Source organism: Canis lupus, chromosome 33 (assembly GCF_003254725.2).
Source record: "Canis lupus dingo isolate Sandy chromosome 33, ASM325472v2, whole genome shotgun sequence".
NCBI classification, from domain to species: domain Eukaryota; kingdom Metazoa; phylum Chordata; class Mammalia; order Carnivora; family Canidae; genus Canis; species Canis lupus.
In genome coordinates, this window is record NC_064275.1 from 23,732,287 (window position 1) to 23,749,947 (window position 17,661).

A 17,661-nucleotide genomic window follows, 5' to 3' on the forward strand; every position below is an offset into this window, starting at 1 on the left:
TTTTAAGAAAAGATACATGCATTCAATTTTAATTATATAAAAGTCATTCAGAATAAAACCATAATTGTAAAAACACATCTACCGCACCTTTTTACTAATAATTTCATGGAAAAAAACATAGCCATTTCAATTCTGTTAAGATTCCCAATTATATTTAAACTATTATTTTGGTAATAAGATATTCGAGGAATTACCTGTCACAAAATTTCATATTTTCTAGTCTGTGAATCAGTGCCCTCATATCCTATCAGGAAAGCTGTCGTGGTAGTAGAGTGAGTACTGAATTGAGAGCTAGATTCTGGCCCTTGCTCTGCTGCTAACTAATATATGCAAGTCACTTAATCTCTCTAGGCTTCGGTTCCTTCAACTAGAATATGAAAATTTGTATTAGATGTTCTTCAAAATTTCTCTAACCCTACAAAAAAGATTATCTGATGGCCTATAATTAATAGAATAACCACCTGTTTTCTACAAGTAACTGAAAGAAAAAGAACAATTTGTAAGGCAGCAAGTTACCATACTTACAAGTTTATTGCAGGTCATATGTTTAAACATCCTTTCTCAGCAGCCTAAAGACACCAATCCAAGATCAGTGGAGAGAAAGAAGGGAATTCCAGCTAAGTACCAAGTAGGAAAGAGAAACAGAGTGCTATCCTTACTCTGTTCTTGTGAATAGTATCTGATAGGTAAACTGAGCAGAAAACAAAGTTGAGAACCACTATGTTCAAGTCTAGAATTGGCTACTAAAGGGAAAAATCTGTAGGTAAACAAACTTTCACCATCTTCCCAATTTGAAATCATGTTACCTACCAAAATGAAGTGAAGAATTTCAATTTTCAGCATTTATTGAGCAGTTTCTATATGTCAGTAGCCACTGCAGAGGAGGTAAAGGTGGAGGTATAAAAGAGATGACATCTAAATTGAGTATGAAAGGAGCATTAATGGCATAGAGAAATTATATTCAAGATGTGGCGTCAATGAATACAGCAGAGCTCAGGAAATGATTTAGTGAGACAACATGCCATTGATTCTACTACCTTTTCATTATCCCTCACTCTTCCATGTTCTCCTCTCTGCTCTCCATATCCAGCTTCAAATTTCATGGTCTACCATTATCCTTACTCTCTAACAATGAGGTCGGAAACAACTAGCAAAGGCCTGCTGCCTGTTCTTATAAATAAAGTTTTATAGGAACATAGCAATGCTCATTCACATAAATACTGTCTATGGCTGCTTTGGGGCTACAACAGCAGAGCTGAGTAGTTATAACTGAGACCACAGCCTGCAAAACCAAAAATATTTACTATCTGGCCCTTTAAGAAAAAGTGTGCCAATTCTGCTCTAGCATAGAGCCTTCTGTCATATCCGTTTGGTAAACCATAACCCTGGTTAAATCCAGCTGCCCACTCATTCCATGCCAGTACCCAAATTGTTGAACATGGCTACAAAGAAACCTAAAACTGTGCTGCTTGGTTTCACATGAAATTCAACATCAAGAAATTCAATTGGCCCAGCAATCATATATTTGCCTAGTCCATTCACTTTTTCAAAGTACTTGATTTCTTCTTTCACTTCAACCTCCAAATACCTCTCTTCCCATCCTCACCCTCAGCTGATGACCTTGCTTGCACGACTACTTATGCCTACCTACAGCATCTAACCCCATATACTCCTCCTTTCTTTCCCTAAGATAAAGTGACTAAGCTCCTTTTTAAGGTAAACTCTGCTACATGTAAAAACACACACACACACACACACAAAATAAAAATAAACACAAAGCAAAAACAAACAAAAAACAAAAAACCCAAAAAACTATTCTGCTATTCTTAATCACAATCAGTGCTTCAGGAATTTTCCTCTCTCTCTCCATTAATTCTTCTCTCTCTGTGGGAGCATTACAAACTCCCTGCTATTTCTCCCATTGTTAAAAAGAAAACTTTTTTTTTTTGGTAGTTTTATGGTTTTATTAACACAAATATGACACGCACATAAGCTGTCTATTCATTTTCTTCGCTACGCAGCCTGGCATTGGGATTGGTGACCCTGATGGCCAGCTGGGCTGCTCTTTCCACAATGGCTTTGCAGTTCTTGGAGGATACATTGTGAGCAATCTCTGCACAGTAAGATTTGTTGCACATCAGCAGCACTTCAAGCTCCTTGACTTGTGGACTAGGAACTTCCGGAAGCCACTGGGCAGCATATGCTTTGTTTTCTTGTTGCTCCCATAACCAATGTTGGGCATCAAGATCTTGGCCCTTGAATCTTCTGCATACCCTATTGTCAATGCCTCCGGGTTTCCGCAAGTTGCGCTTAATTTTGACATACCGGTCTGACTGGTGCCGGATGAACTTCTTGGTCCTCTTTTTAACGATCTTGGGCTTCACCAGAGGTCTGAGGGCAGCCATGATGTCCAGCAATCGATAACTGCCACCTCCGCAGGCGGCGCCGAAGAAGAGCAGAAAACTCTTTCTTTTTTTTTTTTTTTTTTTTTTTTTTTTTTTTTTTTAAATTTTTTATTTATTTATGATAGTCACACAGAGAGAGAGAGAGGCAGAGACACAAGCAGAGGGAGAAGCAGGCTCCATGCACCGGGAGCCCGACGTGGGATTTGATCCCGGGTCTCCAGGATCGCGCCCTGGGCCAAAGGCAGGCGCTAAACCGCTGCGCCACCCAGGGATCCCCCAGAAAACTCTTTCTAATGTGCTAATTATCACCATATTTTCTGGCCTCCTTATCAGTAAAATTCTTCCAGAGAGATGTCTAAACTGGTATTCTCCAATACCAGTCTCTTCTCATTTTCTCCAAAACTCACTCCAACAGGACTTCATCACCACTGCTCCACCAGAATTGTTCCTTAAGATCAATAATTTCCTTGTTGCTGAATCCAATGCCAGTTTTCAGTCATCATCTTATCTTTCCTTTCTACTTGACTTAGCACTATCATTTAACATAGTTGGATCATGTTCCCTTCTTTTGAATATTTGCTTTACTTAGATTCTAAAACACAATATTCTTCTGGTTTTCATCTTACTTAAAGATCACTCTTCTTGCTCTCCATCTCCTTTCTCTCTTAAGAAATGGAGGATTTCAGGGCTCAGTCAGGTCTCTGTTCTTTATGTAAGCTCATTCACGTGATGATCTCATCCAGTCCGATACTACTCTATACTGATGACTCCTAAATTCATATATATGCTGGACCTCTGCTTTTAACCCCAGACTAGTATGTCAAATTGTGTACTTGACATTGCTTAGGCTAAAAACCTGAGAATTACTATTAATTCCTGACCCCCTCTTTCTCTCACACATATACATACACCAAAAAAAAGTATTAATGGTTCTATCTTTAAAATTTATTTAGGATCCAACCACTTCTTACCATTGTCACTGCTACAATCCTGTCTGAACCACTATCACTTCACCTGGATTGTTGCAATACCCTCCTAAACGGTATCCCAGCTTTCATCTTTACATCTTTAGTCTAACATCAACAAAAGTTAGATTGTAGCTCTTCCACTCCACCTCATTAAGATTTATTCTCATAAGTGGTCTACAAGGTCCTCCACACATACATACTTATTTTCCTGTCCTCTACTCTACTGTTGCTTGCTCACTTCTACTGACTATAACTTCCTGCTGTTTCTTGAACACATGTGGCAGGCTTTTACATGCAGGGCCTTTATACTGATCACTGCTTCAGCCTGGAATATTTTCCCCCAGATATACACACTGGCACTTGCCTCAACACCCTCAAATCTTTGCTAAAATGTTACTGTTACTGAGTGGCTTTCCCCAATTTTTCCACCTCATACTCCTACCTGCTTTCCCTACTTTATTTTTCCCCATGATACTTAATCATTTTCTAACCACATAGTTTACTCTGTATTGTTTGCTTCCCCCCTCAACTAGACTAAGTTCAATGAGAGATAAGATTTTTGTCTGTTTTGTTCACCACTCTTCTCCATCTGACATATAGTAGGTACTCAAGAAATATTTGCTGAATAAATTAAGCTCAAAAGCAACAAACATCATTTAAGTATTAGGATGACAGTCTTATAGGTCTGCTTTAACTAAAACAGCACTAAGAAAAGTGGGTATGGAGAGGGGGGAATTTCAGAAGGTGAGAGTGAAAGCAGTGTGAGCATTTAGAAACCTCCTACAAGTATCCAAGACCTACATCAGGGCCTAGGCAGTAAGGACTGAAAGAAAAGGAAGGATGGAAGGGGCAAGTATATTGGCTACATAAACATGAGAGTAATAGAGAATCTGAGAAGCAAAGAAGTTGGAATTAATTAAACAAGTCTCTAAACGTGAGTGACAAGGCAGATAATGAAACAGGGAAAGCAAAAAGAGGAAAAGGGTGTGAGGGGAAAAGTTATAACTTACTTAATGGATCACGGATCTCTAAACATTTAGGCAGCTACATTCCACAGGTAGCTGGAAAAGCAGTTCAAGTCAAAACTCAGGGGAAAAAAATGGAGTATGTCTAGAGATCTAGACAACAGCTAAAACTATGAAAACAGCCTCACTCACCCAAGAAGAGTATGTACAGTAAGAGAGTGAGAAGAGACTGAGTGTGGAATACTGGAAAATGCCAATCTCAAGAAGCAGATTACATTAGGGGATAACTTTGTAAAGACTAAGAAACAGAACTAAGAGGCATGAAAAAGCAAAGAAATTTCAATAATGATAAAATGTAGGACAGCGAAGTGTTTCATCAGCAGGAGGGATAAGGACTGAGAAGGCTGTAAGATCTGACTCAGTGGTACAGTGACAGTCCTGGAAAGGACAGTTTCAGACCATGGTTCCAGTAGCAACCAACCTACAATGAGATCAAGAGTGAGCAGATGGCAGGTGAGGAATTGGAGGCAGCAAATTAAGTTTGCTCTTACAAAATCCCTAATGGTGAAAAGTGAAAAGAAAGCTGGGAGCTGATAACTTGGGGAGAGCAAAAATCGAAGAGAGATTGTACAGAAATGATGTGCTCTTCATTTGTATCTTTTAAATGTCTAAAAGAGATCCAAATTTATTTGTAGGCTGAGTTTAGGATAAGGATGGAATAAAGTGATTAGAAAGATAAGAAAAGGGATAACTGATAAAGCAATGTTCTAGAACATCATGAGAAAAGAGAAATAAGAACAGAGTGCTATACAGAGCAATTAAAAGGCAAAGTTAACATTAGTCACACAAAGCACAGAAGGCCAAATTCTGCTAGTACAAGTTCTGTGACCACAAGCAAGTTACTTCTTTCAGTCTGTTTCCTGTAAAATCATGCTGATGATGGCATTTACTTTAAAAAGATTGTCTTGAAATTATAAGAAATAATCTATAAAAAGCTCCTTAAGCATATTACTTGGGAAATTATAAAGGTTCAAATTTTCACTACTGTCATCTTTAGAAAGAAACGATACCACATTTTTCTTCCTGTACATATAAATAAACGATTCAGTTAGAAAGAATCATAAGTAAAATAAGTGTATGTCTGATGACCTTCCTTGTAAAATAAGAAATGAAGTCATATGTAGAACTAAAGGCAGCAAAAGTAATGCTGTAGGCTAAGAGAAGAAAATTTCAGAGATCGAGATTTAGACAAGAAGTTCTAAGTGAAGATAAGGTCTAATAAAAGGAATACATAAATAGAATACCAAATTGGTACTGAAGTAATGTGTACAAACAACTGAAGGAATGGTGAGTCTTGGGTTTCAGAAAGATCAATAACACAGATGTAATAAGTCATTTGACAAAGTTAACCACACTATATTTATGAATGACCTAAAGATGTATATAGTGCTGTGTTACAATATTTTCAATATGATTTCATATATTAGGGGTTGCAAAAGCAAATGCCTTCAATGACTAAGGAACAAATGTAAATGTGCGAAGCTAAAATGTGTAATGCAGTAAGGGGTAGTGGTTGATAAATCAGATAGTACTAAATGTAACTAAAAGCATCACAATTCATAAAAATATTAACAGAAGGGCTAGCCAAATAAAACACATCAGGGGATGAACCTGGCAGTCAGCTGACAATTTCTGATTTTAACATAACTACCAAAGATTGACACAAACCTATGAATGGCTTAAAATGGAAGACCAAATAAGAATTTAAAGAATTCTAATAGTATGGAAAGCTACGCCAAACCTACAATATAATATAAAACCCTATGATTAAACTCAAAGTATCTATTTATTATGTAGAATGACAGATAAGACTTGACAGTAACTCAGCTGGAAAATAAATGAGAGGTGTAACTGAAGAGAACTCAGAAGACAATCAACACTGAGATGCAGTTAATGAAAAACTTAACGCAATATTAGGTTAGAGCTAAAGTATTGTGTTCAGATCAGTAAAGGTAATTCTGGTCTGCACAATTCAGGCTTCATTTGACATACTGAAGACATCCATTTTTAGGCAATGTGTTTTATTCATAATATTGACAACGTAGAATACATCAAAGGAAGGTTAAAGAAACCATGTCTGTCATAGGCTGAATATTCTAATCTACTACCCTATAAGAAAATGGGAGCCTAAATTATAGACTACTACTTTGCAGATTAACATGAACTTATCTTTTGCTCATATATATTGCTCATATATTCACTCAATTACCAAAAACTTACAATTTCTTTAGAACCATACAGGAGGTCTATCCATTTTGTAGGTACAGTATAAATGATCATATGCATTTAAAAACTGGGAACCCTGGGTGGCGCAGCAGTTTAGCGCCTGCCTTTGGCCCAAGGCACGATCCTGGAGACCCGGGATCGAATCCCATGTCAGGATCCCGGTGCATGGAGCCTGCTTCTCCCTCTGCCTATGTCTCTGCCTCTCTCTCTCTCTGTGTATGACTATAATAAATAAAAATTTTAAAAAATTTAAAAACTGCCATTTTGAGGACACCTGAGTGGTGCAGTCTGTTGAGCATCTCTTAGTTTTGGTTCAGGTCATGATCTCAGTCATGAGATGGAGCTCCCGCATTGGGCTCTGTGCTCAGCTCAGAGTCTGCTTGAGGTTCTCTCTCCCTCTGCCCCTCCCTCCCGTGCTCTTTCTCTCTCAAATAAATAAATCTTTAAAAATATTTTTTTAAATTAAAACTGTCATTTTGAATATTTTCACTTTTTAAAAAGATTTATTTATTTGAAAGACGGCACACACGTGTGCATGCAGGATGAAAGGGCAGAGAGGAGAGTAGAGCAGGAGACTCCCCACTGAGCAGGGAGGCCAAAGCAGGGCCAATCCCAGGAACCCGAATACCTTCATTTTCTGAGACACTGAAGGTATCTCATTATACTTTAAGGCACTATGAACTACCTTTCATTTCACTGCTTTATGTTTGTATTCAAATCAAATCTACTTAAAAAAATCTAAAGGGGTTCTAAGACTGGAAACCAAAACAACCGACTAATAAACTACCACTGATCTTGATTTGAAATAAATGGGCTCAACAATATCATGTTCTTTAAATGCTCCTGTTAAACTTATAATCATGTAAATTAAATAGCCACAGGAATAATAGAGGAGAGAGGGCCTATCACTAGGAAACATCATCACGGTAGAGAAAATACTAACACTTTCACATTCCAAAGATAGTTTTGTTTGGAGATATATGCAAAAAACAATTCATGGGACTAAGCATGCTAATATTTTGAGAAGGAAGAGGGACCAGGACTCAGCATTTCTATCACTTGTAATTTTCTGGAATATCCCACGTCTGCTGTTTTCTTAATGTAATCACTCTCTTTTAGGTTATTGGACAGAGTATTTGAATACTCACAGATTAGCTCTAAGCTTAAAAAGCCAAATATAAAAATACAACATGTAAAAAGTATCACTTAGATGGAGATACCTGAAAACAGTCTACTCACAAAATGAGAAAGTATTAATTTCAAAGAATAGGCTTCCAAAAAAAAATTGCTTCCAAAAAATTTGCTAAGGAATCATGCCAGAAATCCTTTAAAATGAATTTTGCCACCAAAAAAAAAAAAGGATCTTATTCAGAAATCTCCAAAGAAATTACATGATGTACGATTTAGGGAGTATTTCTCTCAGTGGTTCAGTTTTCCAAGTTATCACTTTTCTTAATAAACTACTCTCTAATTTTTCATTACCACTCCTTTATAAACTCCATTCTAAAACCATTTATTCAGAAAGAAATTTAAATGACAAAATTTTGATCACATCTAGCAACAACTAAGACAAGAACCAGGTCAATTCCATCCTACATTTCTAAATCAGGTACTACTATGATGCCCTTATCCCCAGATGACTTTTGAGGTCAAGGAAACAAAATTACTTGAGGCTGCAGTTTTTAAGTAGAATCATGCTATAACTCTAAAAATTTGATGAGATGTGAAGCAGCATATCATAGAATCCATAGAATCCAGTAATAAGACATTCAATAAAGTATCATGATAGCCCAGGATTCTCCTCAGAATTGGGTTAGGGAACTAGGACTAGCAAAAAAAACCCCAACAAACAAACAAGAACTTGAAAATGGATGCCTTTTCTCCAACGTGTGCGCCAGGCTGGCTAAAAATGGTAATAACACTAACTGTACAGTGGGTATGAATTAGGAAATTAATGGAGTGAATAAACAAAATATATACAAGCATCTCTTTTGCTTGGGAGAAATGGAAGATGGGAATGGGGAATAGGAGACAGGCACTTGGCATTCAAGATTATGGTAAGTTTCATCCTCATCTCATTCCATTAACATAAAATAAATAACAAAACTCTCAAAAGTTTTTTAAAAAACTATAAATCTACCAGATGAAAACATGTGTGTGTCTGCAATCTTAGAGGACGAAATATCTATAAGCTATTAAGGAAAATAATGCTAATTAGATTACATAAAAATGTAAAACTTCTATACTACTTTCTGAAAAAAACAACAAAACCAGAGCCTAATTTAAAAAATGACAACTTTTTTGTCTACCAAAAAACTATTAGAACTAATCAATGGGGATCCCTGGGTGGCACAGCGGTTTGGCGCCTGCCTTTGGCTCAAGGTGCGATCCTGGAGACCCGGGATCGGATCCCACGTCAGGCTCCCGGTGCATGGATCCTGCTTCTCCCTCTGCCTGTGTCTCTGCCTCTCTCTCTCTCTCTCTCTCTCTGTGTGACTATCATAAATAAATTAATTAATTAAAAAAAAAGAACTAATCAATGAAGGACACCTGGGTGGCTCAGTGGTTGAGCATCTGCCTTCAGCTCAGGGCGTGATCTTAGGATCTGGGATGGAGTCCCACATCGGACTCCTTGCAGGGAGCCTGCTTCTCTCTCTGCCTGTGTCTCTGACTCCCTCTCTCTCTCTGTGTCTCTCATGAATAAATAAATAAAATCTTAAAAAAAAAACAAAAAAACTACTCAATGAATTCCATTAGTTGCAGGGTACAAAATATATAGAAATCTGTTGCATTTCTATACACCAGTAACAAAATAACAGAAAGAGAAATTAAGAAAACAATCCCATTTATAATTATATCAAGAAGAATAAAATACCTAGGAATAAATTTAACCAAGGAGGTAAAAGACCTGTACTTTGAAAACTATAAAACACTAAAAAAAGAAATTAAAGATGACACCAAGAAACGGAAAGAGTCCATGCTCACGGACTGGAAGAAAATTGTTAAAATGTCCACACTATCCAAAGCAATCTACAGATTCATTCCAAAGCCTATCAAAATTCCAAAGAAACTAGAAAAAAAAAAACCATAACTAGAAGAAATAATCCTAACATTTTTATGGAACCACAAAATATCCCAAATAGCCAAAGCAATCTTGATAAAGAAGAACAAAGCTCAATGTATTGCAATCCCAGATTTCAAACTATACTACAAAGCTATAATAAAACAGTACAGTACTGGTACAAAAATAAACAAATAGATCAATGTTTAGAAAACAGGGAGCCCAGAAATAAACCTACCTTTATATGGTCAATTAATCTATTATGAAGGAGGTGAGAATATACAATGGGGAAAAGACAATCTTTTTAATAAATGGTGCTAGGAAAACTGAACAAGCAAAAGAGTGAAACTAGACCACTTTCTTACATAAACTATAAAACTCCTGAAAGAAAACACAGGCAGTACATTCCTGGACATCAGCCTTAGCAATATTTTTCTGGATCCATCTCCTTAGGCAAGGTCAATAATAGCAAAAATAAACAATTGAGACTACATCAAACTAAGAAGTTTTTACACAGTGAAGGAAACCATCAATGTAACAGCAAACTACAGAATGGGAGAAGATATTTGCAAGTGATGTATCTGAGAAGGAGTTAATATCCCAAATATGCAAAGAAATCATACAACAACTTAACACCAAAAAAAACAAATAATGCAATTAAAGATAGGCATAAGACCTGAATAGACATTTTTCCAAAGAAAACATAGAGATGGCTTACAGGCACATGAAAAGATACTCAACATCACTAATTGTCAGGGAAATGCAAATCAAAACAAAAATAAGTCATCACTTCACACCAGTTCAGTATCAAAAAGATAAGAATTAACAAGTGTTGGCAAGGATGTGGAGAAAAAGGAATTCTCATGCACTGTTAGTGGGAATGTAAGCTGGTGCAACCATTGTAGAAAACAGCACAGAGATTCCTCAAAAATTAAAACTAGAACTGCCATACAATCCAGCAATTCTATTTCTGGGTATTTACCTGAAGAATTTGAAAAGATATATGTACCCTTATGTTTATTGCAGCAGTATTTACTACAGTCAAGCTATGGAAGCAACCTAAGTGTCTATCAGTAGATGAATGGATAAAAAAGATGTGGTATATATACACAATGACATATTTCTCAGCCATAAAATAAATAATGAAATCTTGTTATTCATGACAACATGGATGGGCCAGGAGAGTATTATGCTAAGTGAAGTTGGTCAGACTGAGAAAGACAAATACTGTTTGATTTCACCTAAATGTGGAATCTAAAAAACAAAACAAACAAAACAGAAAAGGACTACTAAATACAGAAAACAAACTGATGGTTGTCAGAGGGGAGGGGGGTGGGGGACAAGTGAAATAGGTGTTAGGAGGTACAAACTTCAACTATAAAATAAGTAAGTCACAGGATGAAAAGTACAGCATAGGGAATATAGCCAATAATACTGTAATAACTTTGTATGGTGACAGGTATAGTGAGCATTTTGTAATGTATATAATTGTTGAATACTAAGTTTTACGCTGAAACTAAACATTGTCAAGTATAATTTTTAAAAATCTGACAATTTTGCAAAAATATTTCTGCTTACACATGGCAAAGGATAGTTTTTGTTTAAAATGCAAACAGCTCATTAATTATGATCTAAGTCAATAAAACTAACAATCCAACAGAAAAAAAATGTAAAGGGACATAAATAAATGGCCAATAATGGTCCTACCAATGGCTAATAAAAATTAAGATATGCAAGCCCATTCATAATTAAAGATATATAATAAAAATAATAACGAATAATAATTGTTCATCCAACAAATTGGAAAATTCAATCTGAGGAAACTAGGTTTTGGAATAGGGTCATGTCCAATATGCATGCACCATCATACACTTCTGATGAAAACCCAAACTCTTACAACCTTTATGAATAAGATTTGACTAAAAATTAGTGTTTTATTCATGATTTAAGATATTATGTAATCTCCACAGTAATCAAAAGAATATCTCTAAGAATATGAATCTGATAAAAATTATCATATATATGGCATATTTACTTGATGTTTTAAATTAGTGTATGTTTTATAATGTATTAATACACTGGTACTAACTTATTGTGCTTACTTAAAATTTACTTACTGATGAAGTAAACAAAACAGAAGACAATCAGCATATATTCAATTATTCCTTTTCAGTCTATCCCTCTGCAATACAATATGAACTCACTATTGCTGGAAGTCTATTTTATTCATCTTTCCTATCTAGCATAACAATTTCACTAAGCAGTCCACAAAATGTAGGAAATAAGTGGTTGAGCAGGACTTCTGGAATGGTAGAGAGCACAGGAGATTTCCTTAGCAGAGCAAAAATTTAACTGGTAAAATTAAAAAAAATTTTAAAGTATCTAGTAGTTTTTCTAAGGGCATACAGCAAATGAAGAGTCAAATCTCAATAAGAACAGCAAGAGTCTGTGGCATTTTAGTGACGATCTGCTCCCTTACCCTGATATCTTACTTCCATGTTTGGGAAGTTCTTCCCAGCACTTACTCCAGGCAGATGTGGTCAATAAGATGGATAAGCTTCCTCTCCTCTCAGCTCTAGTCTGAGGCTATGATATCATCCCAGAAGGGACAGGCTGTGTCTCAAGTTGCAAAAGATCTATTCTGGCTGGGCAGAGCCAAGAGGATTTTGTCTTCTGTTCCCCACCCAGTCCCCAAAACGAACTCAGAACCTCTACTCCAGGAATAGTAGGCTGGGGACCTGAGAGTGTCACCTTTAACTTGCTCATAGGGCAGAGTGCCTATGCTGGAGTAGCAAGGTGTGAAGAACAGGGGCTGCCACTGTCCATCCTCCATTGCTTACTCATAAAGTGGGGGTGTTACTCTGGAAAAACTGAGTCTTCATACTGAGTTCTAGTGCAGTAGAATAGGGATTCTGTCCAGAGAGAAAAAGACAGGCTAGCTCTACCTATAGAGATTGATTTGATTTGTAACACAGTAGGGAAAACACCATGCCTATGGGCATTGTCTAAAAACAATGGAGACCCTTGTACAGGCTGGTAGGTTCCTGACACAAGCAAACAGGCAAGGCATCAGAAGTTGAAAAGAAACAAGCAAAGTGATAGCCAAAAAGAGCCTATTTGGTAACAGTCATCTCTGGAGGTCATTAAGGATATGCACAGGTGCTAGTCTGTGCAGGATATAGGGGAAACAAAGCATTCCCAAGTTGCACAAAGATACATCAACACATGGTAAAAGCATTACTGGCAGAAGGATTTACAAGCAACCTCAGATCAAACATTGACTGAACAACAAGCTACTCTGACCCAAGAGCAACTTCCAGGAAATAAAATCACATTTATCCCTGGCAGTCAGAAAGGACGTGAATGCTCAAGGCTGCATCTTCTCAGGAGCAATCAGAGAGGAAATTCTAAGCTATTAGCATCTCATTAGACTTGTAGCAAATATAAATTCCCTGACCTGAGAAGCAGCACCCAGGCCACTCACACATCCAATGGTAAAGGATAAAAATATAACTGGCTAAGAGAACTCAAAGCACAACTTCTGACCAATAAGTGACATTAAAAAGATCTCAAATCAAGACTCTTAAGAAACTACAAAAGAAAGGGCAAAATAAACCAACAACAAGCTGCAGGAAGGAAATGACAAAGAGAACAGAAATAAGTAAATTACAGAATAGAGAAGTAATTTAAAAAAATCAATGAAACCAAAAGTTGATTCATTAAAACAAAAAAAGAAATCAAGAAAATTGACAAAATTTGGCTAGACTGACAAAGTAGGGGAAAAAAGACTTAAATTATGAAAACCAGAATCAAAGAAGGACATAACTGACTTTACAGAAATAAAAAAAAATTAAGGGAAACGTATGAAAAACTTTGTGTCAATAAATAAGATAATTTAAATAAAATGAACAAATTGCCAAAATGGACAAAGGAATAGAAAATCTAAATACATCTATCACAAGTAAAGAAACTGAATTGGTAATTTTAAAACTTCCCACAGAGAGTGCCTGGGTATATTGATGGCTTCACTGGAAAGATCTACCAAACTTTTAAGGAAGAATTAATACCAGTTCTTCACAAAAACCTTCAAAAAAGAAAAAGGAAGGAAGGAAGGAAGGGAGGAAGGGAGGGAGGGAGGGAGGGAGGAGAGGAAAACACTTCCCAATTCATTCTATGAAGCCAGTATTACTCCATACCAAAACCATCAGGGAGCAGAAGGGGATGGGGGCAGATGGACACACACAAGACTACTAATCAATATCCCTTATGAATATAGATGCAAGCATAACTCCTCTAAAAAAAAATACTACTAAGCAATGTATTAAATGATTATACATCATGACCAAATGATAATTTCAGAAATGCCAAGTAGGTTTTAGCATTCAAAAAATTATCATAAATCACCTTAGTAAGAGAATAAAGGATAAAAAAAAACACACAATCATTTCAACAGATGTAGGAATAAAGAGTATTTGACAAAATCCAACATGTTATGAAATGCTAAACAAATGAAGAATAAAAGGGAACCTGATAAATGACATCTACAAAGAAGTCACAGTCACAGTCTGAAATCAGGAACAAAATAAGGATGTCTATTCTCATCTCTTCTCAACATTGTCCTAGACGTACTAGCCAGGGCAGTGACAATAAAAAGAAAATAAAAGCAATCCAAGACATCATATTTTGATAAAAAGGCCAATTCATAAATTAGATATATAATATACCAACAGAATCTCAAATTTATAAAGCAAATACTGACAGAATTGAAGGAAGAAACAGACAATTCTACAATAGTTGGAGACTTTAATATACCACTTTCAATAATGGACAGCACATCTAGATAAAAGAATAATAAAGAAAATATCTCGGGCAGCCCTGGTGGCTCAGCGGTTTAGCGCCGTCTTGAGCCCAGGGCCTGATCCTGGAGACCCAGGATCGAGTCCCATGTCAGGCTCCCTGCATGGAGCCTGCTTCTCCCTCTCTCTCTGTCTCTCATGAATAAATAAAATAAAATAAAATAAAATAGAAAGATCTAAACAATTTTATAAACCAAAAGGATATCTGTTGTCTGTCTGTCTGACTGTCTATCTATCTATCTATCTATCCCCAAACAGAAGAATACACATTATTCTCAAGTACACATAGGATATTATCCAGAATAGGCCATATATTAGGAAACAAAACAAATCTCAATAAACGTAAAATGAATGCAACCATATAAAGTATCTTCTCCAACCATAACAGAATGAAATTAGAAGTATCTTCTCCAACCATAACAGAATGAAAAAAATCACAAATGTGTGGAAAATAAGTATCACTCTAAACCAACAGGACAAAGAGAAAATTAAGTAACATTCTTTAAAAAGAAACATTAGAATAAAAATAAAGAAACATTAGAATACACTTAAGATAAATGAAAACAAAAATCCAACATACTACCCTCTGAGTGTTTATCTTCACTGCACTCAGTGAGAAATCTAGAGCTGTAAATGCCTACATTAAGAAAGAAGATCTCAAGTATTACACCCTGAAGAACTAGAAAAGAAGAGGAAACTAAAAAAACTAGCTAAAGGAAGGAAATAATAAAGATTAGACCAGAAATAAATAAATAAGAGAACAAAAAAATTCAAGAAAATCAAAAGGTGATTCTTTGAAAAGCTCCAAAAAACTGACCAGCCTTTAGCTAACTGACAAAAAAAGACAGAAATAACTAACATCAGAACTGAAGTTGAGGACATTACTGCTGAAATTAAAAGGACCATAGCAGAATGAGTGCCAACAAATTAGATAAGCCTAGATGAAACAAATAAATTAAAGGAAACACACCAGATATTAAACTGAGTCAAAACAAAACACAAAACCTCAACAAAAATATGTAACAAGTAGAGATTGAACCAATCAGTAATCCAAAACTTCCCCAAAAAGTAAAATCCAGGACCAGATGGTTTCAATGGTAAATTCTAACAAACATGTTAAAGAATTAACAATTCTTCACAAGGTCTTCCAAAAAACCCAGAAGAGTTCAGATTAATGCCTGGTGTATATATAGTAAGCACCTCATTAAAGTTTTGGCTATTATCATCACTACTACTACTATTATTGTCCTAAAACAGAAGGCTATTTATTCTTTTCTAAAAATTTTCCAAAGTAGACACCATATAACCTGTCCTTGTTTACCAACAGTGACTGAGATATTTTTAAATGTTTTATTTCTCATACACTGCTCCCAGAAAAATATACATTCTATGCTAAATAGTACAGCATACTATACAAACCCTGGAGAAAGACTGCCTAGAGTTGACTCCTAACTTGCTGTATGACTCTCAGGTAACTTAACTGCACGTGCCTCAGTTTCTTCTTCTATAAAACAGGGGATAATAAGAGTACCCATTCTTCACTGGGTGACTGTAAGGTTTAAATTAGTTATAAAGTACATGTAAAGTGCTTAGAACAACATCAGATGCATAGCAAGTATCAATATATATTTGTTATTATTAAACAATAATTTGTAAAGTAGCAAGTTAATGTTTATTAAGTGTTAATTATATGCTGAATGCTATAATAAACACTTAAACATTATACCCTTTTTTTTTTTTTTTTTTTTACAAAATCCCTACTTTGTAGAGCAGAAAGGGAAAAAGGTTTACTAAGGTAAGTATCTTGCCTAGTCATACTGCTATCAAATGGCAGAACTGGGAATGTAAACCCAGCTAAAACCCAGAGCTCTTTAATTTTCAGAAGAGATTCACCTCTACCCTTTCCTCTCCAGAGCTAATGACAAACAGGTATAATCAAACACAGCATTCTTCTCTCTGCTCCCAGAAGCAGTGATAGAATCTTCTTCTGCACAGGCCTCTACACAGTTACTATCAATAGAACAAAGCTGGCATGAGAAATGAAATCAATTTGTCATCCTTGCTACTTAAATTGCCTTTCATTCAAGAAGAGGGAGAGCTTTTTTTAAAGGAAGGCTATTTCTTTATTATTCAAGTAATCAATCTATGATGAACACAGGTAAAATATACTCACATGTAAAGTTACTTACAGAAATTTTTCTTTAAAAAAACAATTAAGGTAAGTAAAATTTAAGGCTCCTTGTAAAGACACAATGTGGTTTACATACTATACCCTTCAGAATCCTTGGGTTCTACAGAGGTGAGCTGCAACTCAGGAAAGACAATGTCAGCTGGTTCCATATACCCCAGTTTTAACCAAAGCAACTTTGCTTTTTACCTGTTCTAGTTACAGAGTAAGATTCTTCATAAAATTTTATTTAGGGGGAAAGGAGTTTCTACTGCCAAATACTGATACTGAAAAACACAAAACTCAGAATTCACAGAAGTACCATAAGCCTATACTTTCAAAATATTAAAAAATATTTTTGTCTGGTCAAGGATGAAGAAACATCAAAAATAAGAATGAAGAAGCCTCAGGACATATTAGAATCCATACAAAGACTCAGAAGGATCAGATATTCAAAGAAATATCTAGAAACCCAACAACAGAGGGGTACAGGTAACCCAAAGAAGAGGTCGAAATCCACAGAGGAAGTAAATGAGAGAGACAGACACCAGAGTTGAAGAGGAAAAAGAAATCTGAGGGGGTGTCACAGACCAAGAGAGAGGGAAGAAACCCAGAGACCAAAAAATAAAGACCCAGAACCCAGAGTGAAAAAAAAAAAAAAACCCAGTAAATAGAGATTCAAGAGGAAGGAGACAAAAGGCACAGAAGAGACTAAGAAAATAGTAGGGAAGGAGAGAGGAGTACGACAATGAAAGAGTTATTAAATATTCCCATATACAACTGAACTCATCCATCAATCAAGTCTTTCATCCTTATAATCTTTAAACACTGAACTCTTTCTTCTCATCCTCACAATTTCTAAAATCATCCCTTTAATTGCCTCTTCACATTTCATTTAGGCATATATTCTGACCACCGATCTCCTGTTCGGACATTCCCCTAAGCTCTCCGAC

General features: G+C 35.9%; 1 protein-coding gene across 4 annotated transcripts in view; it reads right to left on the reverse strand.

Moving 5' to 3' along the window:
- GSK3B (glycogen synthase kinase 3 beta) overlaps positions 1-17,661 on the reverse strand; it is a 201,296-nt gene that overhangs the window by 84,538 nt on the left and 99,097 nt on the right. The gene's annotated exons all lie outside the window — the stretch shown is intronic.